Below are 20,788 nucleotides of genomic sequence, written 5' to 3'. Positions count from 1 at the left end.
GAAGCATAGAAGTAGTCGTTCACTGCTACTGTTTCAATAACATCTATGGCTTCCTCAATAGTCTTCTTCTTGTTCAAAGATCCTCCGGATGAATGGTCTACGGCCTTCTTTGACTCATAAGAGAGTCCTTCACAGAAAATGTGCAGCTGCACCCATTCGTTGAACATGTTAGGTGGACACCTCCTTGTTAAGTCCTTGAAACTCTCCCATGCTTCATATAGAGTCTCACCATCTTGTTGCCTGAAAGTTTGGACCTCAGCTCTCAGCCTATTGATTCTTTGAGGAGGGTAAAATCTTGCTAAGAATTTGTTCACCACGTCTTCCCAAGTTGTCAAGCTTTCCCTTGGGAAAGATTCTAGCCACTTGGCTGCTTTGTTCCTAAGTGAGAATGGAAACAAGAGCAGTCTATAGGCGTCAGGGTGAACACCATTAGACTTCACTGTGTCACATATTCTCAGGAAGGTGGTCAAATGTTGATTGGGGTCTTCTTGAACACCTCCTCCAAACGAACAGTTGTTCTGAACAAGGGTGATGAGCTGTGGTTTAAGTTCAAAGTTGTTGGCATGGATTGTTGGCTTTTGGATGCTACTTCCACAATTGCCTGGGTTTGGATTGATGTAAGAGTCCAAAACTCTTCTATCCTCCCCAGCATGATTTGCTCTACCTCCTCCCCCATGGTTGTGATCTTCTTCTTCATGATGGTTTTCCATGTTGTCTTCCATGTTTGTTTCAAAGAATTCCTCTTCTTCCTCAACACCAACCACTTTCTTTCCTCTTGGCTCCCTCCTTAATCTAAGGGAGGTCCTCTCAGGTTCAGAATCGAAGGAAGTTGAAGCCCCGCTTCTTCTCCCTGTCATACAACCATCAAGTGCAAGCAAGAAAAGATAGGTGCAAAAAGTATTTGTGTCAGAATTACAGTTAGTTGTGGGTGATGTAATATATCAAACAGTTAGTGGGTTAGCAAACAGAATTGGAAGTAACAAAGAAAAACAACAGAGCAGAGGGGGAAGGGAAGAAGTTTAACTAAAACAAAAAGTAAATCACTCAAACAGAAAATGAAATTCACAAAAATACAAATGCTCAATCTAGTGATCTTCCAATTTAATCATTGTTGATGCACAATCAATCCCCGGCAACGGTGCCATAAACTTGATGCACGGAAAACTTGTCTCACAACAAATCTCCCTTCAGCAAGTGTACCGAATTTGTCGTCAAGTAAAAACTCACAATAGAGTGAGGTCGAATCCCACAGGGATTGATTGATCAAGCAACTTTAATTAGAAGAATGTTCTAGTTGAGCGAATCCAGAATTTGGGTTGAGAGTTGCAGAAGATAAAATGGCGGAAATGTAAATAACAGAAAAGTAAATGCTAGAATTAAAGGACTGGAAGTAAATGACTGAAAATAAATTGCAGAATTGTAAATGGGAATGGGGGATTTGCTCATAAAAGTAAATGGCAGAAATTAAAGAGAATGGGTAAGATCAGAGATGGGGAGTTCATTGGGCTTAGGAGATGTTGTAATTCTCCAGATCAAGTTCATTTTCATCTCTTCCTCAATCAATGCACTCATTGATCTCCTTGGCAATCTTAAGTGATTGAATTACAATTTCTTGCAATTCAATCTCTCAAATCTTGATCAATAGCCAATTCCTTGGTCAATTGCTCATGAGAAGAGATGAAGTATGGTCACTGATTATACCACATGCATTTCCCAAATCATGTATTGAGAGGGTTATAGTCACATACCCATCCAAACCCAATTTGGTCCAGCATGAGAAAGCATTTCTAGCTTGATCTCTTTATTCCTCTTTCAAGGTTCAAAAGAGATCCAAGTTTGAATAGCTTCTCTTCCAAGATAACTACTCAATTGGATGAAGATCGAAAGCTTTCAAGTAAAATCAAGAGAAAAGATAGAAGAAGAATAATGAAAATTAGTATTGATCCATCAAATTACAACAGAGCTTCCTAACCCAATGAAAGGGGTTTAGTTGTTCATAGCTCTTGAAAATGAAAACAAAGATGGAGAATACATCATAAAACTAGAAATTGCAGAGAAAAATAAAATACAGAGAGTGCTCTTTTTCCAGCCTCCAGAACTCCTTAACAATTCAAAGCTTCTCCTATATATACTATTTCTCTCAGCTTCTAGTTTGCTCTTCAAGTCTTGGGCCTTTGGATCTTGAGTTTAAAGCAGTTCTTTTCTTCATTTGGGCTTGGCTTTACTTGCAGAGAGAAAGTGCTAAGTGGGCAGAGACTTTAGCTCAGGGCGTTAGGGGTGTTAACATTTAGTGAAAGTAAACGTTCGAGAACGTTAGTGACACTTAACATTTTCACTAACGTTCCAATGTACCCTTTTGCCTCACGTTAGAGCCCACGTTAACTAGGTTAACGTGGCTTCTAACGTGGCCTTGCCAAACTTCGAGAACATTAGTGACACTCAACATTGTCACTAACGTTCCAGTGTGCCTCTTTTTGCTTCACGTTAAAGCCCACGTTAACTAGGTTAATGTGGCTTCTAACGTGGGCTTGCCAAACTTCGAGAACGTTAGTGACACTCAACATTGTCACTAACGTTCCAATGTGCCCCTAGATCTCACGTTAGAGTCCACGTTAACTAGGTTAACGTGGCTTCTAACGTGGCCATTCTTAGCCATCCCAACGTTAGTGACAATGTTGAGTGTCACTAACGTTGGCTCATCATTCATTCCTCATCGTTAGCTTCCACGTTAACTAAGTTAACGTGGAAGTTAACGTGGCTCCTTGGGGGTTGTGTGGTTGCTTCCAACGTAGGTGACGATGTCGAGTGTCACTAACGTTGTCGACAACTCTCACTTCTTATGTTAGCTCCCACGTTAACCAAGTTAACGTGGGAGTTAACGTGGTGTGTTGCATCCTTAAGCCAACGTTAGTGACAATGTTGAATATCACTAACGTTGGCTTCTCTTCCCCCTTTAACGTTAGAGGCCACGTTAACTAGGTTAACGTGGGCTCTAACGTGGCCACTCATGAGTGTTTGCCAACGTTAGTGACAATGTTAAGTGTCACTAACGTTGGCTCAACATCCCTTCTCCACATTAGAGTTCACGTTAACTTAGTTAACGTGACTCTTAACGTGAGCAATGATGGCTTTGAGAGTGTTATTGGCAATCACGTTTCTCATTAACTTTGCAAGTTACCTCCCTTTCCTTGCTTCCTTTGATCCTGAAATCAAGCAATAGAGTGCATCAAAGTTCTAGTCCAAGTCATGGGTAATGCAGCATACAATTTGTCACTAAATTCATGCAAAATCCTCATGAAATAATGTAAAATGCACAATGTATGCTTGAATCAAGGTGTAGGTGAATATCTACCCAAAACTAGCTTATTTTCTAAAGAAATGCATGAAACTACCCTAAAAACAGTAAAGAAAAGGTTAGTGAAACTGGCAAAGATGCCCTGGCATCATGAGGGCATTTGTTGGAGGGCCTTGATGAATGGTATGTTTACATGGAGAGATGCAAACATGTCAAGACACCTTGAGTATAGTGATGACAAGTCATCTTAGCCTATTTTAACTAGTCTTTTTCTTTTGTTTTCATTAGAATTATGCACTTTCTTGAGCCATAAGCAAGCCAATTAGGTAGATTTTCATGTTTCCTTTGATTTAATCAACCATGTATGAATTCATGCTATTTCATGAGGTTTTATACTATAATTGTCACATATTATGAAAGAATGAATATCTCATGATTTTAAGCATAGCTTTGATTTGTTTGGTTGATTAACGATAGGGGAAGAAATCTTGGAGAAAGGTTGAAGCAAGAAGGAATAGCTAGGAGTAAAGAGAAGACAATGGAATAAGTGAAATTGAACCAGGAAGCAAAAAGCTGGACCTAAAGTTAGCCTCAAACTTTTGCACAAACTTTTGGGTGGAAAGTTAGCCCCAACGTTAGCCCCTAACTTTTGGGCTAACGTTGGAACTTGAAAATCACTCCCTGGGTACCAAAAGTTTGCGCCAACGTTAGCCCCTAACTTTGAGGCTAACGTTGGCACATGAAAATCACCCCTGGGCACCAAAAGTTTGCGCCAACGTTAGCCCCTAACTTTGAGGCTAACGTTGGCATGAGAAAAACACTCCCTGGGCACCAAAAGTTTGCGCCAACGTTAGCCCCTAACTTTGAGGCTAACGTTGGCACATGAAAACTACAAGGGGAGGAGCAAAAGTTTGCGCCAACGTTAGCCCCTAACTTTGAGGCTAACGTTGGCGCCACAAGTGCACTAAGGAAGGCCAACGTTGGAGTAAAAGTTAGACCCCTAACTTTTTCCCCAACGTGGATAGCAGCAAATTTTGTGGGCTGATATGAAAAGTTAGACCAAAAGTTAGACCCTAACTTTTGCTCTAACTTTTGCACCAACTTTTGCAAAACTCCAACCCGGTTCAATTGGTTCACTTTGGTTCTTCTCCAAACTTCAAGAGCAATCAACCAAGGCCTCTTTCAACCCAATTCCACCAAGAGCAAAGGCCCAACTCAAGGCTTGAAGATCATTTGAAGAAAGTGTATAAATAGGATAGAATTCAAGTTCTTCGGGGAGCTTTCCCTTTGAATTTTCAGAATAGTTTTCGGAGAGCTTTGGATATTGAGTGATCTTTAATTTCTTAGTCTTGGGGAAGGAGAATTCACTTCTCTTCCTCTGAGTTTTATTGCTTTCAATTTCAATTACAATTGTCTTGGATCTTGGGTTGGAGAATTGAAGAAATTCTGTTTCAATCTCATCCTTGGATCTCTCTGCTTTATTTACTGCTTAATTGAATTTAATTTCTGTCAATTGCTTCTCATCTACTTTCCTTGCAATTTACAATTTCCTTTGCAATTGTTCTTATTGGATCTAGGAAGGCATTGAGATCTAGACTTGGTTTTCTAGTCTCTGGGTCCTGAGATCTAAATTCCCAATTTACATTTTGTTTCTTGCTTTTAATGTTCATTTACTTTACTGCTTCAAGATCCGATTCAACCCACACCTTCTTTTGCTCTTTTGTTTGATGCAATTTTCTTGTCTTTGTTTAATTTCCGCAAATCCAACTCCCAATCCCCTTTTACATTTCGAGCCATTTACATTTCTTGCACTTTAAGATTCCGCAATTTACATTTCTTGCACTCTAAGTTTCTGCCATTTAATTTCTTGTTCTTTAAGATTCAGCAATTTAATTTCCTGCTCTCTTTAATTTCATGCAATTTACCCATTCCCTTTACTTTCCATGCAATTTAATTTCTGCAAATCACAAATCACCCAACCAAATCTTGATTCGCTTGACTAAATCAACCACCAAACTAAAATTGCTCAATCCTTCAATCCTTGTGGGATCGACCTCACTCCCGTGAGTTTTTATTACTTGATGCGACCCGGTGCACTTGTCGGTTAGATTTGTGTGTTTTGGGAGAAATTCACTTTTCCACCAAAATACTCATCAAGTTTTTGGCGCCGTTGCTGGGGATTGATTAGATTGACAATGATTAAGTGAGGTGGTAATCTAGATCAAGCACTTTTTCTTTAATTTTGATTAACCCACTAACTGTTTGAATTTTTGCTTAAACCAACTAACACTTCAATCTAGCAGTAGATTGAAGTGTCACTGGTTTTGTGCATTTCTCATGCTCTGCTTGTATGTCATGTACAAGAAGAATCACACCCAATTTTCATGAACAAGACGAAAGAACTCTCAGGAGGTTAAGTAGAGCTGAAAGAGGGAAAAACATTGTTGGAGAAGAGGAATCAGACGAAGAATTCCAAGAGATGGAGGAACATTCAACCAATCCACCAGGTGGAGCAGACAACAACAATGACAACCCACCCCAGAGGAGAGTTTTGGCTTCCTATACCTTTGCAAATCCTAGACATTGTGGGAGCAGCATCTTGGCTCCAAATGTCAATGCTAACAATTTTGAACTCAAGCCACAACTCATCACTTTGGTTCAGAACAATTGCTCTTTTGGTGGAGGACCACTTGAAGACCCACACCAACATTTGTCCACTTTCTTGAGGATATGCAACACTGTCAAAACTAATGGAGTGCCTCCTGACAGTTACAAACTGATGCTATTCCTATTTTCTCTCAGGGACAAGGCCACTCAATGGTTGGAATCTTTTCCAAGGGACAGCATCAACAACTGGGATGATTTGGTAACCAAGTTTCTTGCCAAGTTTTACCCACCTCAGAGGATTATAAGGTTAAAGGCTGAGGTACAAACATTTACACAAATGGAGGCTGAACCCATCTATGAGGCATGGGAGAGGTACAAGGCTCTAATCAGGAAATGTCCCCCTGCCATGTTTAATGAGTGGGAGAAGCTGCAGAACTTCTATGAAGGCTTAACACTGAAATCCCAGGAAGCTTTGGATCATTCAGCTGGAGGTTCCTTGCAACTCATGAAAACTGCAGAGGAGGCTCAAGAACTCATTGATATGGTGGCCAACAACCAATATTTCTTTGCTCATCAAAGAGGCCGCCAACCATCACAAAGGAGAGGAGTAATGGAACTAGAAGGAGTGGATTCAATCCTGGCTCAAAACAAATTGATGCAGCAGCAAGTTCAACAACAATTTGAGCAAATGACCAAGAGGATTGATGGCCTCCAAGTTGCAGCAGTTAACACCAGCCAACCATCAGCCACATGGGGGCAAAATGAAGAAATCCAAGAGGGGCAACAGCAGGAACAAGTCCAGTACATGCATTCAAGCCCAAATGAATTCTATGGTGATACCTACAACCCCTCATGGAAAAATCACCCCAACCTCAGATGGGGAGACACTCACAACCAAAACCAACACCCATGGCAGAGGAACTCAAATCAAAACAACCCAAGAAACAACCAAAACTACAACCAGCAGCAGACTAACCAAAACACATACAGAAAACCTCAAAACAACTACCCTAATCTCAACCAGTACCAATCCAATAACCAACCCACCAACCAAAATGCCTATCATCCACCACCCACATCTCACAACCCACCACAAGCACCACCTGAACCTCAAAGACTCACCAATTTAGAGACCTTGATAGAAAAAATGATGAAGCACCAGGAAATAACAAACAAAAACCATGAAGCATCATTAAAGAGCTTAGAGAGGCAGATTGGGCAACTCTCCAAGCAAGTATCTGTTGAGAGACCTTCAAACTCATTGCCCAGTGACACAATCCCAAATCCCAAGGAGGAGTGCAAGGCAGTACAATTAAGGAGTGGGAGAACATTGATAAGCAACAATGACACTACAAAGAAATAAACCGAGAATAGCAAAGAACCAACAGAGGATGAGAAGCAAGCAAAGGACGATGAAGCTAAGGAGCAAGTTGTGATGCCAAACAAAAGCACTGAGAAACTTAAAAAGAAGGACAACCAGCTACATAGCTCAAAGAAAGTGGTTCAAGGACAGCAGCAAATAGGAAAGAGCATCACACCTCCACTGCCATATCCCCAGAGGTTCAACAAAGAGGTTAAAGACCAGCATTTTCACAAATTCCTTGAGATTTTTAAGAAGCTGGAAATCAATATTCCCTTGGCTGAAGCACTTGAGCAAATGCCTCTGTATGCCAAATTCTTGAAGGAGCTTGTCAACAAGAAAAGAAGCTGGGATGAAAAAGAAACCATAATGATTACTGAGGAATGCAGGGCCTTGATTCAAAAGGGGCTTCCTCCCAAGCTTGAGGACCCAGGGAGCTTCCTGTTGCCTTGCACCATTGGGGAATTGACCATCACTAAAGCAATGTGCGATCTCGGAGCAAGTATTAACTTAATACCATCATCCTTGGTGAAAAAGCTGCATATAGAGGAGGTCAAATCAGTACAAATGTCTCTGGAGCTGGTAGATAAGTCAATGGTGTACCCCAGGGGTGTAATTGAAAATCTTTTGGTCAAGGTGGACAGTTTTATATACCCTGCTGATTTTGTGGTTCTAGAATCAAACGAGGATGATGGTGACTCTGTTATTCTGGGAAGGCGATTCTTGGCCACTGCTAGAGCTATCATAGACGTAGAGGAAGGGGAATTAACTCTCAGGATGCATGACCAGAGTGTCACTCTAAAGGTATCACCAGAGGCACAATTTAGCAAGGAGAAGAAAGACTATATGAAAAATGACCAGGAAAGTCACAGCAACATCCCAATGCTAAGGACTGTGCAGACTGATGAAGAAGCCCAAGAGGATATTAGAGTATTAGCCACTGAAAAGAGAAGTCCCCAAGGAAAGCCTACGGCCAGAAAAGAAAGATCAAAAAAGGGAAAGATGAAACGCAGAAACAAAGCAAAAAGGGGTTGGAAGAACAGAAAGATTCCAACAGAGGGGCTTTCCAAAGGTGACAAAGTGCAACTAATATATCAACAGCTGGGGGCAAATCAACAAACCGAGGACTACTACACTGTCAGCAACATACTCTCATTAGAGCATGCTGAAATTGAACACTAGAAAACAAAGAAGAGGATCACGGTCAGAGGAGACAAATTGAGGCCCTACAAGCACCAACCACCATAAAAGAAAGTTCTCTTTGTCAAGCTAATGACAATAAAAGAGCGCTCCATGGGAGGCAACCCATGCTTTAAGATTCATGTCATTTTAAATTCAATAAGTTATGATCAATTGAGCATGAATTCTTTTCTCTTTTCATGAACATGTCCATTGACTGCATGCACTATTTTGAAACAAATGCTAAGTTTGGTGTGCTTTCAAGCACACTAAACCAATGTTACAAATAATTCCATTTTGCATGTTTGGAGTATCTTGACAAAGCATATGGCCAAACACTATGTTTGGTGTCCACATAGCTTCATGAAAATTAGAAATTCATGCATCAATAATCATACAATTGTTGTTTTCCAAAATCTTATAAATGGAAAAATTCTTTTCCGGTAATGAAGGCATTAATTGTGATGTACCCTTTGACAAGAAACAAGTTTGGTGTTCATCAAACTTTGATGCATCGATTTAGGGATACAATTGATCCTTCATGAAAAAAAGAGAAAAAGAAAGTATGATGAAAACAATTCTTATGAACATTTAACATTTGAATCTCACCAATTGGAGGAAGATACTCATTTTCTTTATATATGACCAAACATTAAGTTTGGTGTCCTCCAAGGAGAGTGTCACGGTTCAAATGATATAAGAATTGATGGTTCACATAGTATTAATAAAAAGAACACTCTTGCTACGGTTGGATAAAACTAATGTATGTTGTCTTGTTGTGGTGACTAGGAGGTCAAAGAATCTTCAAAGAAAAAGACAAGACAAAGGAAAGCATAGCATGAGGACAAAATCCCATCACATGCCTCGAAAAAGAAATCTGCCACTCCTTGAGAATGATCACGGCAAAGGCAAGGGAAGGAGCAAACTTTGTCTTCATTCATCCTTACATGCATATCTTTGATCTCCATAAGTCTAATTGCATCCCAGCCCTTCATTGCTCATTTAAAAGCATACCACCTTCAAGCCATGCACATGACCGAATCACCCCAACCTTTGAAACTTCATTCCCTTCATCACTCCTCAACATAACAAGCTCGGTTCAACATTTCTCTTGCTTTAAACTCCAACCATTTAAACTTCCCTTCATCATTTCTTGTCATAGCAAGTTCGGCCTTAACTTCTTCTTGTTCCAAACACACATCAAATTCTCTAACATTCTTCACACTCTCTCTAACCTCACAAAACTCAACCAATCAAGTAATCATGGCCTCTTCCTCAAGAACCAAACGAAGAAAAGGGAAAGACCCCATGGTGGAGGAAGACACACATGGATATGACCAATGGAGATTCAAGTCTCGGTACCATCAAATGTAAATTGAATGGATGAACGAGAAAAGGATCTATCCTGAAATTCCACTCTTGTTGCCGGATGATGGATGCCAAGAAATGAAGGACAAAATTCGAAAGAGGAGGTGGGAGGAACTTGCATCACCAGCCACCCGAATCAATGCCAATATCATAAGAGAGTTCTATGCAAATGTCTCAAGGCTTGACATGCGTGAGCCCCCAACATACAAGAGCTATGTGCGGGGGGTGGAAGTAGACTTTAGCCCGGATGCAATCAAGAAAGTCTTGAAACTAAAGTCAGTCCGCTTTAGTGAACCGGGATACCAACAAAGATTGAATGAGGATCAAGATTATGATGAGATTGCGAGAGACATTTGTATGGAGAACTCAGAGTGGGAAGGAGATGACAAGAACAGATATAAGTACCTGAAGAGATGTAACCTCACCCCGGAAGCAAAAGGATGGTATGAGTTGATGAAAAGATCAATTCTGGGCACAGTGAACACCTCAGAAGTTAACAGGGAGAGAGCCGTGATGTTGCATTGCATCATTGTGGGAGGAGAAATAAGAGTTCATGAAATCCTTGCAAAAGACATTCAAAAGCTGGCTGAGAAGAATTCGGCCGGATCTTGGTTGTACTATCCGAGTACCATTTGGAGGTTGTGTGCAAAGGCTAAAGTTCCAATGGAAGAGGAGAATCCAATGTGGTTAAGCCAAGGCATGCCCATAACCATTGAACAAATGACGATGCCCCTTGAAGCACATCAAGACCGAAGACCACATGGAAGAAGGGAAAGGGAAGAACCAATGGAAGAAGATGAGCCACACATAGAAGAAGAGCCATAAGAGGAGGAGGAACAGCCACACTTTTTCCCACATGGCAATATGGATATGACTCAAATGCAAGAAGCAATAGGAAGATTGTCACAACAGTACATAAGAATTCAAGAAAGGCAAGAGGAATACCATTCACTGTACATGAAAAACCAACAAGCACAAGAAGAAAGGGAGTTAAGAATAATGAACAAACAAAGTGAATTCGAGTCAAGATTCCTTGTGATGCAAGAAGAACATGCTTTTCAATCTCATGAATCTTTTGGGAAGTTGGAACAAATGCAAGCTGAAAATTTGAGGGCTCTCAAAGAGTTCACAACACTCCAAGATGCAAGGTATGAAGTACAAGCCGATTACAACATCAATAGCCAAATCAAATTAAACTATATTGGAGAACATTTGCACAACATGGATCCGGCTTTCCCAACTTTTGATGAATTCTTCAAAAAAAGAAGTGAGGTAGAAGTAAGCAATGCCATGAGGCTTGAAGATAGAGTGGAGGAGGCTATGAATAAGGCTGGCTTTTGGCGAGGTCAACAGGCAACAAACACGGATGGTAGGAACACTAGCAGCCAAGTGTATGAAAGGAGAAAGAAAAAGCAGGACAAATGAAAGGTGGACTTGCTCCTTGTTCATCACTACAAAGAAAAAAGCATGCATTCTATCTGTTCTAAGTTGTCTTTGCATCTTTAAGTAGTTCTTTTTAATTAAAAGTCTTTGCATTATGTTTGTTTCTTTTAAAATAAGTAGGCTAGTTTATGTGTGTGCTTGTGTGTTTACTTTCACTTGACAAGAAGCATGTTTTGTCCCCTGCATCTTTAAGTTCAATAAAAGAAATGTTTGAATGTGAAGCAAGATAGTCTCTGTTAGATAGAAGTAGAATAAAAGTAAATGGTGGTATGTGTGTGGTTGTATAATAGCTCACTTTTAGTGAATAAAGAGCTAGGATATCTCATTCTAAGTAAAGAGTGGCCTACTGTCTATGAATCTCAATTAAATAAAAAAAATTTCCTTGGTTAGAAAGAAAAAAAAAAGAAAGAAAGAAAAGAGATAGCCAAAAAGTGGCAAAACAAAAGGAAAAAAAAAAAAAACAAAGCTGGACACCAATAGCTTGAACTTTAAAATATGTGCCTGTGGTGTCTTTGTACTAGGATCTGCTTGGATTAGTAAGCTCTTAGGAGTGCATCAACACTCGGTGACTTGGGTTAACTAATCTGGGATCATCAGCTGAAAGTCCACTATCAAGAGCAACCTAACTACAAGGCATTTAGTAACCCAAAGAGGTGCTGGGCATCAATGTTTTAAGAAGGAATGTGAGCCAAGTGTCTATGGTGAATAATGTGTCAAGTATAAAGAAAAGGAAATGAACTTGCTACACATGACACTCAAATAAAGCTTATAAACAAAGTAATAGCCGAGGATAAAGGAGTAATGAGAGGTCATAGCAGTATGTTACTTGAAGCTTGAAGGAGACTTCCTAGGCCTAGGAGTCAATAAGAAGTGAGTATTTACATATCCACACAAAATCCCATGAACTATCAATAATACTCTGCTAGCATGAACATCCTCTTCCATTTCATTCTTTCTTCTCAATAAAATCTTTTTCTTGCTTGGGGACAAGCAAGCTTTAAGTTTGGTGTTGTGATGACAAGTCATCTTAGCCTATTTTAACTAGTCTTTTTCTTTTGTTTTCATTAGAATTATGCACTTTCTTGAGCCATAAGCAAGCCAATTAGGTAGATTTTCATGTTTCCTTTGATTTAATCAACCATGTATGAATTCATGCTATTTCATGAGGTTTTATACTATAATTGTCACATATTATGAAAGAATGAATATCTCATGATTTTAAGCATAGCTTTGATGTGTTTGGTTGATTAATGATAGGTGAAGAAAGCTTGGAGAAAGGTTGAAGCAAGAAGGAATAGCTAGGAGTAAAGAGAAGACAATGGAATAAGTGAAATTGAACCAGGAAGCAAAAAGCTGGACCTAAAGTTAGCCTCAAACTTTTGCACAAACTTTTGGGTGAAAAGTTAGCCCCTAACTTTTGGGCTAACGTTGGAACTTGAAAATCACTCCCTGGGTACCAAAAGTTTGCGCCAACGTTAGCCCCTAACTTTGAGGCTAACGTTGGCACATGAAAATCACCCCTGGGCACCAAAAGTTTGCGCCAACGTTAGCCCCTAACTTTGAGGCTAACGTTGGCATGAGAAAAACACTCCCTGGGCACCAAAAGTTTGCGCCAACGTTAGCCCCTAACTTTGAGGCTAACGTTGGCACATGAAAACTACAGGGGAGGAGCAAAAGTTTGCGCCAACGTTAGCCCCTAACTTTGAGGCTAACGTTGGCGCCACAAGTGCACTAAGGAAGGCCAACGTTGGAGCAAAAGTTAGACCCCTAACTTTTGCCCCAACGTGGATAGCAGCAAATTTTGTGGGCTGATATGAAAAGTTAGACCAAAAGTTAGACCCTAACTTTTGCTCTAATTTTTGCACCAACTTTTGCAAAACTCCAACCCGGTTCAATTGGTTCACTTTGGTTCTTCTCCAAACTTCAAGAGCAATCAACCAAGGCCTCTTTCAACCCAATTCCACCAAGAGCAAAGGCCCAACTCAAGGCTTGAAGATCATTTGAAGAAAGTGTATAAATAGGATAAAATTCAAGTTCTTCGGGGAGCTTTCCCTTTGAATTTTCAGAATAGTTTTCGGAGAGCTTTGGATATTGAGTGATCTTTAATTTCTTAGTCTTGGGGAAGGAGAATTCACTTCTCTTCCTCTGAGTTTTATTGCTTTCAATTTCAATTACAATTGTCTTGGATCTTGGGTTGGAGAATTGAAGAAATTCTGTTTCAATCTCATCCTTGGATCTCTCTGCTTTATTTACTGCTTAATTGAATTTAATTTCTGTCAATTGCTTCTCATCTACTTTCCTTGCAATTTACAATTTCCTTTGCAATTGTTCTTGTTGGATCTAGGAAGGCATTGAGATCTAGACTTGGTTTTCTAGTCTCTGGGTCCTGAGATCTAAATTCTCAATTTACATTTTTTTTCTTGCTTTTAATGTTCATTTACTTTACTGCTTCAAGATCCGATTCAACCCACACCTTCTTTTGCTCTTTCGTTTGATGCAAGTTACTTGTCTTTGTTTAATTTCTGCAAATCCAACTCCCAATCCCCTTTTACATTTCGAGTCATTTACATTTCTTGCACTTTAAGATTCCGCAATTTACATTTCTTGCACTCTAAGTTTCTGCCATTTAATTTCTTGTTCTTTAAGATTCAGCAATTTAATTTCCTGCTCTCTTTAATTTCATGCAATTTACCCATTCCCTTTACTTTCCATGCAATTTAATTTCTGCAAATCACAAATCACCCAACCAAATCTTGATTCGCTTGACTAAATCAACCACCAAACTAAAATTGCTCAATCCTTCAATCCCTGTGGGATCGACCTCACTCCCGTGAGTTTTTATTACTTGATGCGACCCGGTGCACTTGCTGGTTAGATTTGTGTGTTTTGGGAGAAATTCACTTTTCCACCAAAATACTCATCATATAGTCTCTTCTCTAGACAGCCATTTAGTAATTGGGGAAAGGGTGCATAGAGTCTCAGCAGCTCCTTCTGTGTCAGCTCTTTCTGTGTAATTATGGTTTCTTGATGATTCTCCTCATGCTTTCCTGCTGAAGTGTCTTCAGGTTGTTCTAATGGGTTATTTAGCTCTTCCTCAGTCTCCTTATCACTTATAGTAACCATCCTGCAATCTTCCCATCTGACTTTCTTTGCTTCACCTCTTGGATTTTTCTCTGTGTCACTTGGGAACCCATCAGTAGGTTTGGGGATTCTCAGATAAGTATCCCACTTGAAATTCCAGCCTATTGATGGTTTCTCCTTGGTTCTTGATACTGGCTCGCACCTCCTCTTTGAACACCTTGTTATCTTGAATCTCTTTGCATATGCTTTCAAGTATATTCTCAATCCTTGAGAGCCTTTATTCAGATGATGATGAGTTTAGGTTGGATGGGTGAGTTGGGTTATTTTGGTTTTGGTTTGGATGTGGAGAAGTGTTGTTAGGGTGGTGTTGATATGATCTCTGTGTGGAATGTGGGTGAACTGCATGGTTGTTAGGGTTGTGACGTCTCTGATCTTAGCTTTGATCTTGTTGATTTTCCCACCCAAAGTTTGGGTGATTCCTCCAACCAGGGTTGTAAGTCTTGGAGTATGGATCATGGGTCTGCCTGGGTGAGTTTCCAATGTAGTTGGCTTGTTCTTGCTCATCCTCTGCCTCTACATTCACTCCCTCTTGGGTTGCTAATTAGGTGGTGATTGCTGCTACTTGGTTCCTCTCCATCTTCTTGGTGAGGTCAGCCAGTTGCTTGGTGATAAGCTTGTTTTGGGCCAACAGTGCATCCACATTGTTTAGCTCCACCACTCCTCTAGTGTTGCCTCTTTCAGAAGCATAGAAATAGTCATTCTCTGCTATAGTCTCAATGACATCTATGGCTTCTTCAATGGTCTTCTTCTTGTTCAGAGATCCCCTTGATGAGTGGTCTACTGCCTTCTTTGATTCATAAGAAAGGCCTTCATAGAAAATGTGCAGCTGCACCCATTCATTGAACATATCTGGTGGACACCTTCTTGTCAGGTCCTTAAACGTCTCCCATGCTTCATAAAGAGTCTCACCATCTTGCTGCCTGAAGGTTTGCACCTCAGCTCTCAGCTTGTTGATCCGTTGAGGAGGATAGAATCTTGCCAAGAACTTGTTCACCACCTCTTTCCAGGTTACTAAAATCTCCTTTGGGAAGGATTCCAGCCATTTAGATGCCTTGTCCTTGAGTGAGAAAGGGAACAGAAGTAGTCTATAGGTGTCAGGATGAACACCATTAGACTTCACAGTATGACATATCTTCAGGAAGGTGGTTAGATGTTGATTGGGGTCTTCTTGGACACCTCCTCCGAATGAACAATTAATCTGAACAAGGGTAATGAGCTGTGGCTTTAGTTCAAAGTTGTTGGCATGTATGGTTGGCCTTTGGATGCTACTTTCACAATTTCCTGGGTTTGGATTGATGTACGAACCCATAACTCTTCTCTCTTGCCCAGCATGATTTGCTAGACCTTCTCTGCCATGGTTCTGAGCCTCTTCTTCATGATGGTTCTCCATTTTCTCGTCCATATCTGGTTCAAAGTATTCCTCTTCTTCCTCAGCACCAACTACTCTCTTTCCTCTTGCTTCCCTCCTTAATCTAAGAAAGGTCCTCTCAGGTTCAGAATCAAAGGAAGTTGAAGCCCTACTTCTTCTCCATGTCATACAACCAACGAGGCACAAGTAAGAAAATAGATGCAGAAAGTAATTTCTACAGAAATGCTGTTAGTGTGAGTGATACAATATATCAAATAGTTAGTGCGTTAGTGGACTGAATTGTAAGCAACTAAGAAAATGGGTAGGGGGAAGGGAAGAGAATAATTGAACAGAAAGTAAATTACTCAAATGAACTTAAATCAAACAAAAGAAAAAAATGCTCAATCTAGTTATCCTCTAATTTAATCATTGTTGATACAAAATCAATCCACGGCAACGGCGCCATAAACTTGGTGCACGGAAACTTGTCTCTCAACAATTTTCCTTCGGCAAGTATACCGAATTATCGTCAAGTAAAAACTCACAATAGACTGAGGTCGAATCCCACAGGGATTGATTGGTCAAGCAACTTTAATTAGAGGAATGTTCTAGTTGAGCGAAGCAGAATTTGATTTGAGATTTACAGAAAATTAAATGGCGGGAAAGTAAAAAGCAGAAAATGTAAATTGCTAGAAATAAAGAGCTGAATGTAAATGGCAGAAAGTAAATTGCAGAATCTTAAATGGGAATGGGGGAGATGCTCATAAAAGTAAATTACAGAAATTAAAGAGAATGGGTAAGATCAGAAATGGGGAATTCATTGGGCTTAGGAGATGTTGCATTCTCCGGATCAAGTTCATTTTCATCTCTTCCTCAATCAATGCGTTCATTGATCTCCTTGGCAATCTTAAGTGATCGAATTACAATTCCTTGTAATTCAATCTATCAAATCTTGATTAATAGCCAATTCCTTGGTCAATTGCTCATGAGAAGAGATGAAGTATGGTCAATGATTATACCACATGCATTCCCAAATCAAGTGTAGGTAGAATTATAGTCACCATATCCATCCAACCCCAATTTGGTCCAACATGAGAAAGTATTTCTAGCATGATCTCTTCATTCCTCTTCCAAGGTTCAGAAGAGATCCAAGTATGAATAGCTTCTTTTCCAAGATAACTACCCAATTGGATGAAGATTGAAAGCTTTCTAGTAAAATCAAGAGAAAAGATAGAAGAAGAATAATGAAAACTAATATTGATCCATCAAATTACAACAGAGCTCCCTAACCCAATGAAAGGGGTTTAGTTGTTCATAGCGCTGGAAATCGAAAACAAAGATGGAAAATACATTATGAAAAGTAAAACTAGAAGTGCAGAGAAAGTAAAATTATATAGAGAGTAGTTCTCCAAATTCCAACTCCCCCAAAAAGCTCCTCTTTAATTCAAAACTACCCCTTTATATACTACTCTTCTGATCTTCTAGTTGGTTCTTCAAGTCTTGGATATGGGCCTTTGGATCTTGAGTTTGAAGCAGTTATCCTCTTCAGTGGGCTTAGCTTTACTTGCAGAGAGAAAGTGTGAAGTAGGCAGGGTGTTTAGCTCAGGATGTTAGTGGCGTTAATGTTAAGTGAGAGTATGGGTTCGAGAACGTTAGTGACAATCACCTTTTTCACTAACGTTCCTAACCCAGGGATGATCCACGTTAACTTCAACGTTAGTGGCACCAACGTGACTACTAACGTTACCTCTTGGTCCTTCGCACACGTTATTGGGACTCACTTTTTCCAGTAACGTTGAGAGTCCTCCCTTCCCTCTACGTTATAGTCCACGTTAACTTAGTTAATGTGGCTCTTAACGTAGGCTTGCCAATCCTTCGAGAATGTTAGTGACACTTACCTTTGTCACTAACGTTCCAAGATGCCCGTACTTCCCACGTTGCAGTCCACGTTAACTAGGTTAACGTGGCTTCTAATGTGGTGTTGATAGCCATCTCCAACGTTAGTAACAAAGGTGAGTGTCACTAATGTTGGCTCATCATTTCCTTTATCTACGTTAACTAAGTTAATGTGGGAGCTAACGTTGCTCATAGTGGCTTGTGGTGGTACATCCCAACGTTAGTGACAAAGGTAGGTGTCACTAACGTTGGCGATCACTTGCTTTCTCCACGTTAGCTTCCACGTTAACTAAGTTAACGTGGCAACTAACGTGGCTCATTGTGGCTTGGCCAACGTTAGTGACAAAGGTGAGTGTCACTAACGTTGGCTTCTCTTTTGCTTTCCAACGTTAGAGTCCACGTTAACTGAGTTAACGTGGCTCTTAACGTGGACACTTATGAGCTTGGTCCAACGTTAGTGACAAAGGTGAGTGTCACTAACGTTGGCCTTATTTCTTTCTTCCACGTTAGAGTTCTCGTTAACTTAGTTAACGTGACTCTTAACGTGGGCTATGATGGCTTTCGAGGACGTTATTGGCGATTATTTTTCTCATTAACGTTGCAAGCTAGCTCCCATTCCACGTTAGTGGTCACGTTAGTTAGTCTAACGTGGCTGCTAATGTGGTTCTTCCTTGCTTCCTTTGTCCTGAAATCAAACAACAAAGTGCATCAAAGTTCTAATCCTAGTCATGAGACATGTATCATCCAATTTGTCATATAATTCATGCAAAATTATCATGAAATCATGTAAAGTGCACCATGTTTGCTTGAATCAAGATGTAAGTGAAATTTTACCCAAAACTTGCTTATTTCCTAAGAAAATGCATGAAACTACCCTAAAACAGTAAAGAAAAGGTCAGTGAAACTGGCCAAAATTCCCTGGCATCAGCTTATCACAACCTTGTCATTTGTTGCAGTGGCTATGGCTTCTACCCATCTTGAGACATAATTAACAGCCACCAATATGTAACTATTTGAGTAGGAGCTTGGGAAGGGTCCCATGAAATCAATCCCCCATACATCAAACAGCTCCAACTTTAGTATGAATTGATGTGGCATCTCATTTCTCTTGGTTTGATTACCAGCTCTTTGGCATTCATCACATCTTGACACCATTTCCTTGGCATCCTTAAACATTGTTGGCCAGTAAAATCCGGAATGAAGCACTTTTGCTGCTGTCCTTTTTCCACTAAAGTGACCTCCATATGCAGATCCATGGCACTGCCATAATACTTCCTGCCCTTCCTCATGGGGTATACACTTCTTAGGATTCCATTAGCACACTTTTTGAACAAATAAGGATCATCCCAGATGTAGTGTTTGGCATCCTTGATTAGCTTCCTCCTCATGTGCCTATTGATGTTAGTTGGTAGCTCTCCAATAGCCTTGAAGTTGGCTATGTCTGCAAACCAAGGAGCTACTCGAATCATCATCAATTGTTCATCTGGAAAGCTTTCATTGACTGTTACTTGCTGCATCTTCTCTTCTAGTGGAATCCTTGAGAGGTGGTCAGCTACCTTGTTCTCTGCTCTGCTCCTATCTTTAATCTCAATATCAAATTCTTGGAGAAACAAGATCCACCTTATTAGTCTGGGCTTAGATTCTTGTTTGGTAAGCAAGTATTTGAGTGCTGCATGATCAATGAACACAATTACTTTTGAGCCAATAAAATATGATCTAAACTTGTCAAAAGCAAAAACTATGGCTAAAAATTCTTTCTCTGTGGTGGTATAGTTCCTTTGATTCTCATTGAGAACCTTGCTAGCATAGTAAACAACATGTACTAGCTTGTCTTTCCTCTGTCCTAGAACAGCACCAACAGCAAAATTAGATGCATCACACATTAGTTCAAAGGGAAGATCCCAGCTTGGTGGTGCTATAATAGGTGCAGAGGAGAGTTTCTTCTTAAGTTCATCAAAGGCTATCATGCACTCTCTATCAAAAACAAAGGGAGTATTTGAGACAAGTAGGTTACTAAGGGGTTTTGCAATTTTTGAAAAATCTTTGATAAATCTCCTATAGAACCCAGCATGTCCTAAAAAGCTTCTGATTGCTTTGACATTGCAAGGTGGAGGTAATTTTTTAATTACTTCCACTTTTGCCTTGTCCACTTCTATACCATCTTTTGAAATCTTGTGACCAAGAACCACCCCCTTCAGTCACCATAAAATGGCACTTCTATACCATCTTTTCCATTATCCACTCAGCAACAGACAGAGAACTCTGAACAAAATACCTCTAATTTAGCAAACTTAGTCTCTGATCTATCTAAGGTCACTGTGAGTTTCATGAATGAAACAAGGTCATCTATTAGAAATTTGGAGGCACAAGTGGGCCAGCTAAGTAAAAGGATCACTGAAATCCCTCCTAGTACTCTCCCAAGCAATACAGAAGAGAATCCAAAAGGAGAGTGCAAGGCCATTGAATTAATTACCAAGGCCGAACCTGTAAGGGAGGGAGAGGACCTGAATCCCAAGGAGGAAGAACTCCTGGGACGTTCAGTGATCAATAAGGAGCTTCCCACTGAGGAACAAAAGGAATCTGAGACTCATCTAGAGACCATAGAGATTCCATTGAACCTCCTTATGCCATTCATGAGCTCTGATGAGTATTCCTCTTCTGAAGAGAATGAGGATGTTACTGAAGAGCAAGTTACCAAGTACCTTGGTGCAATCATGAAGCTGAATGCCAAATTATTTGGTGTTGAGACTTGGGAAGATGAACCTCCCTTGTTCACTAATGAACTAAGTGATCTGGATCAACTGACATTGCCTCAGAAGAAACAGGATCCTGGGAAGTTCCTAATACCTTGTACCATAGGCACCATGATCTTTGAAAAGGCTCTGTGTGACCTTGGGTCAGGGATAAAACTCATGCCCCTCTCTGTAATAGAGAAACTGGGAATCTATGGGGTGCAAGCTGCTAAAATCTCATTAGAGATGGCAAATAATTCAAGAAAACAGGCTTATGGACAAGTAGAGGACGTGTTAGTAAAGGTTGAAGGCCTTTACATCCCTGCTGATTTCATAGTCCTGGATATTGGGAAGAATGATGATGAATCCATCATCCTTGGAAGACCCTTCCTAGCCACAGCAAGAGCTGTGATTGATGT

General features: G+C 40.2%; 1 non-coding gene and 1 pseudogene across 1 annotated transcript; one reads left to right on the top strand and one right to left on the bottom strand.

Annotated features, from left to right (window-relative positions):
* The window catches only part of LOC148580710 (uncharacterized), a 94,223-nt pseudogene that overhangs the window by 18,014 nt on the left and 55,421 nt on the right, over window positions 1-20,788 (bottom strand).
* On the top strand, window positions 166-269 carry LOC148580715 (small nucleolar RNA R71). Its single transcript, XR_015897213.1, has one exon. It is a non-coding gene; the product is annotated as a small nucleolar RNA R71 (small nucleolar RNA).

This window comes from Arachis ipaensis, chromosome B10 (assembly GCF_059453495.1).
Source record: "Arachis ipaensis isolate K30076 ecotype BB chromosome B10, ASM5945349v1, whole genome shotgun sequence".
In the NCBI taxonomy this organism is placed as follows: Eukaryota; Viridiplantae; Streptophyta; class Magnoliopsida; order Fabales; family Fabaceae; genus Arachis; species Arachis ipaensis.
The sequence above is the reverse complement of the archived record's forward strand: the minus strand, read 5'-3'. Positions and strand labels throughout refer to the sequence as shown.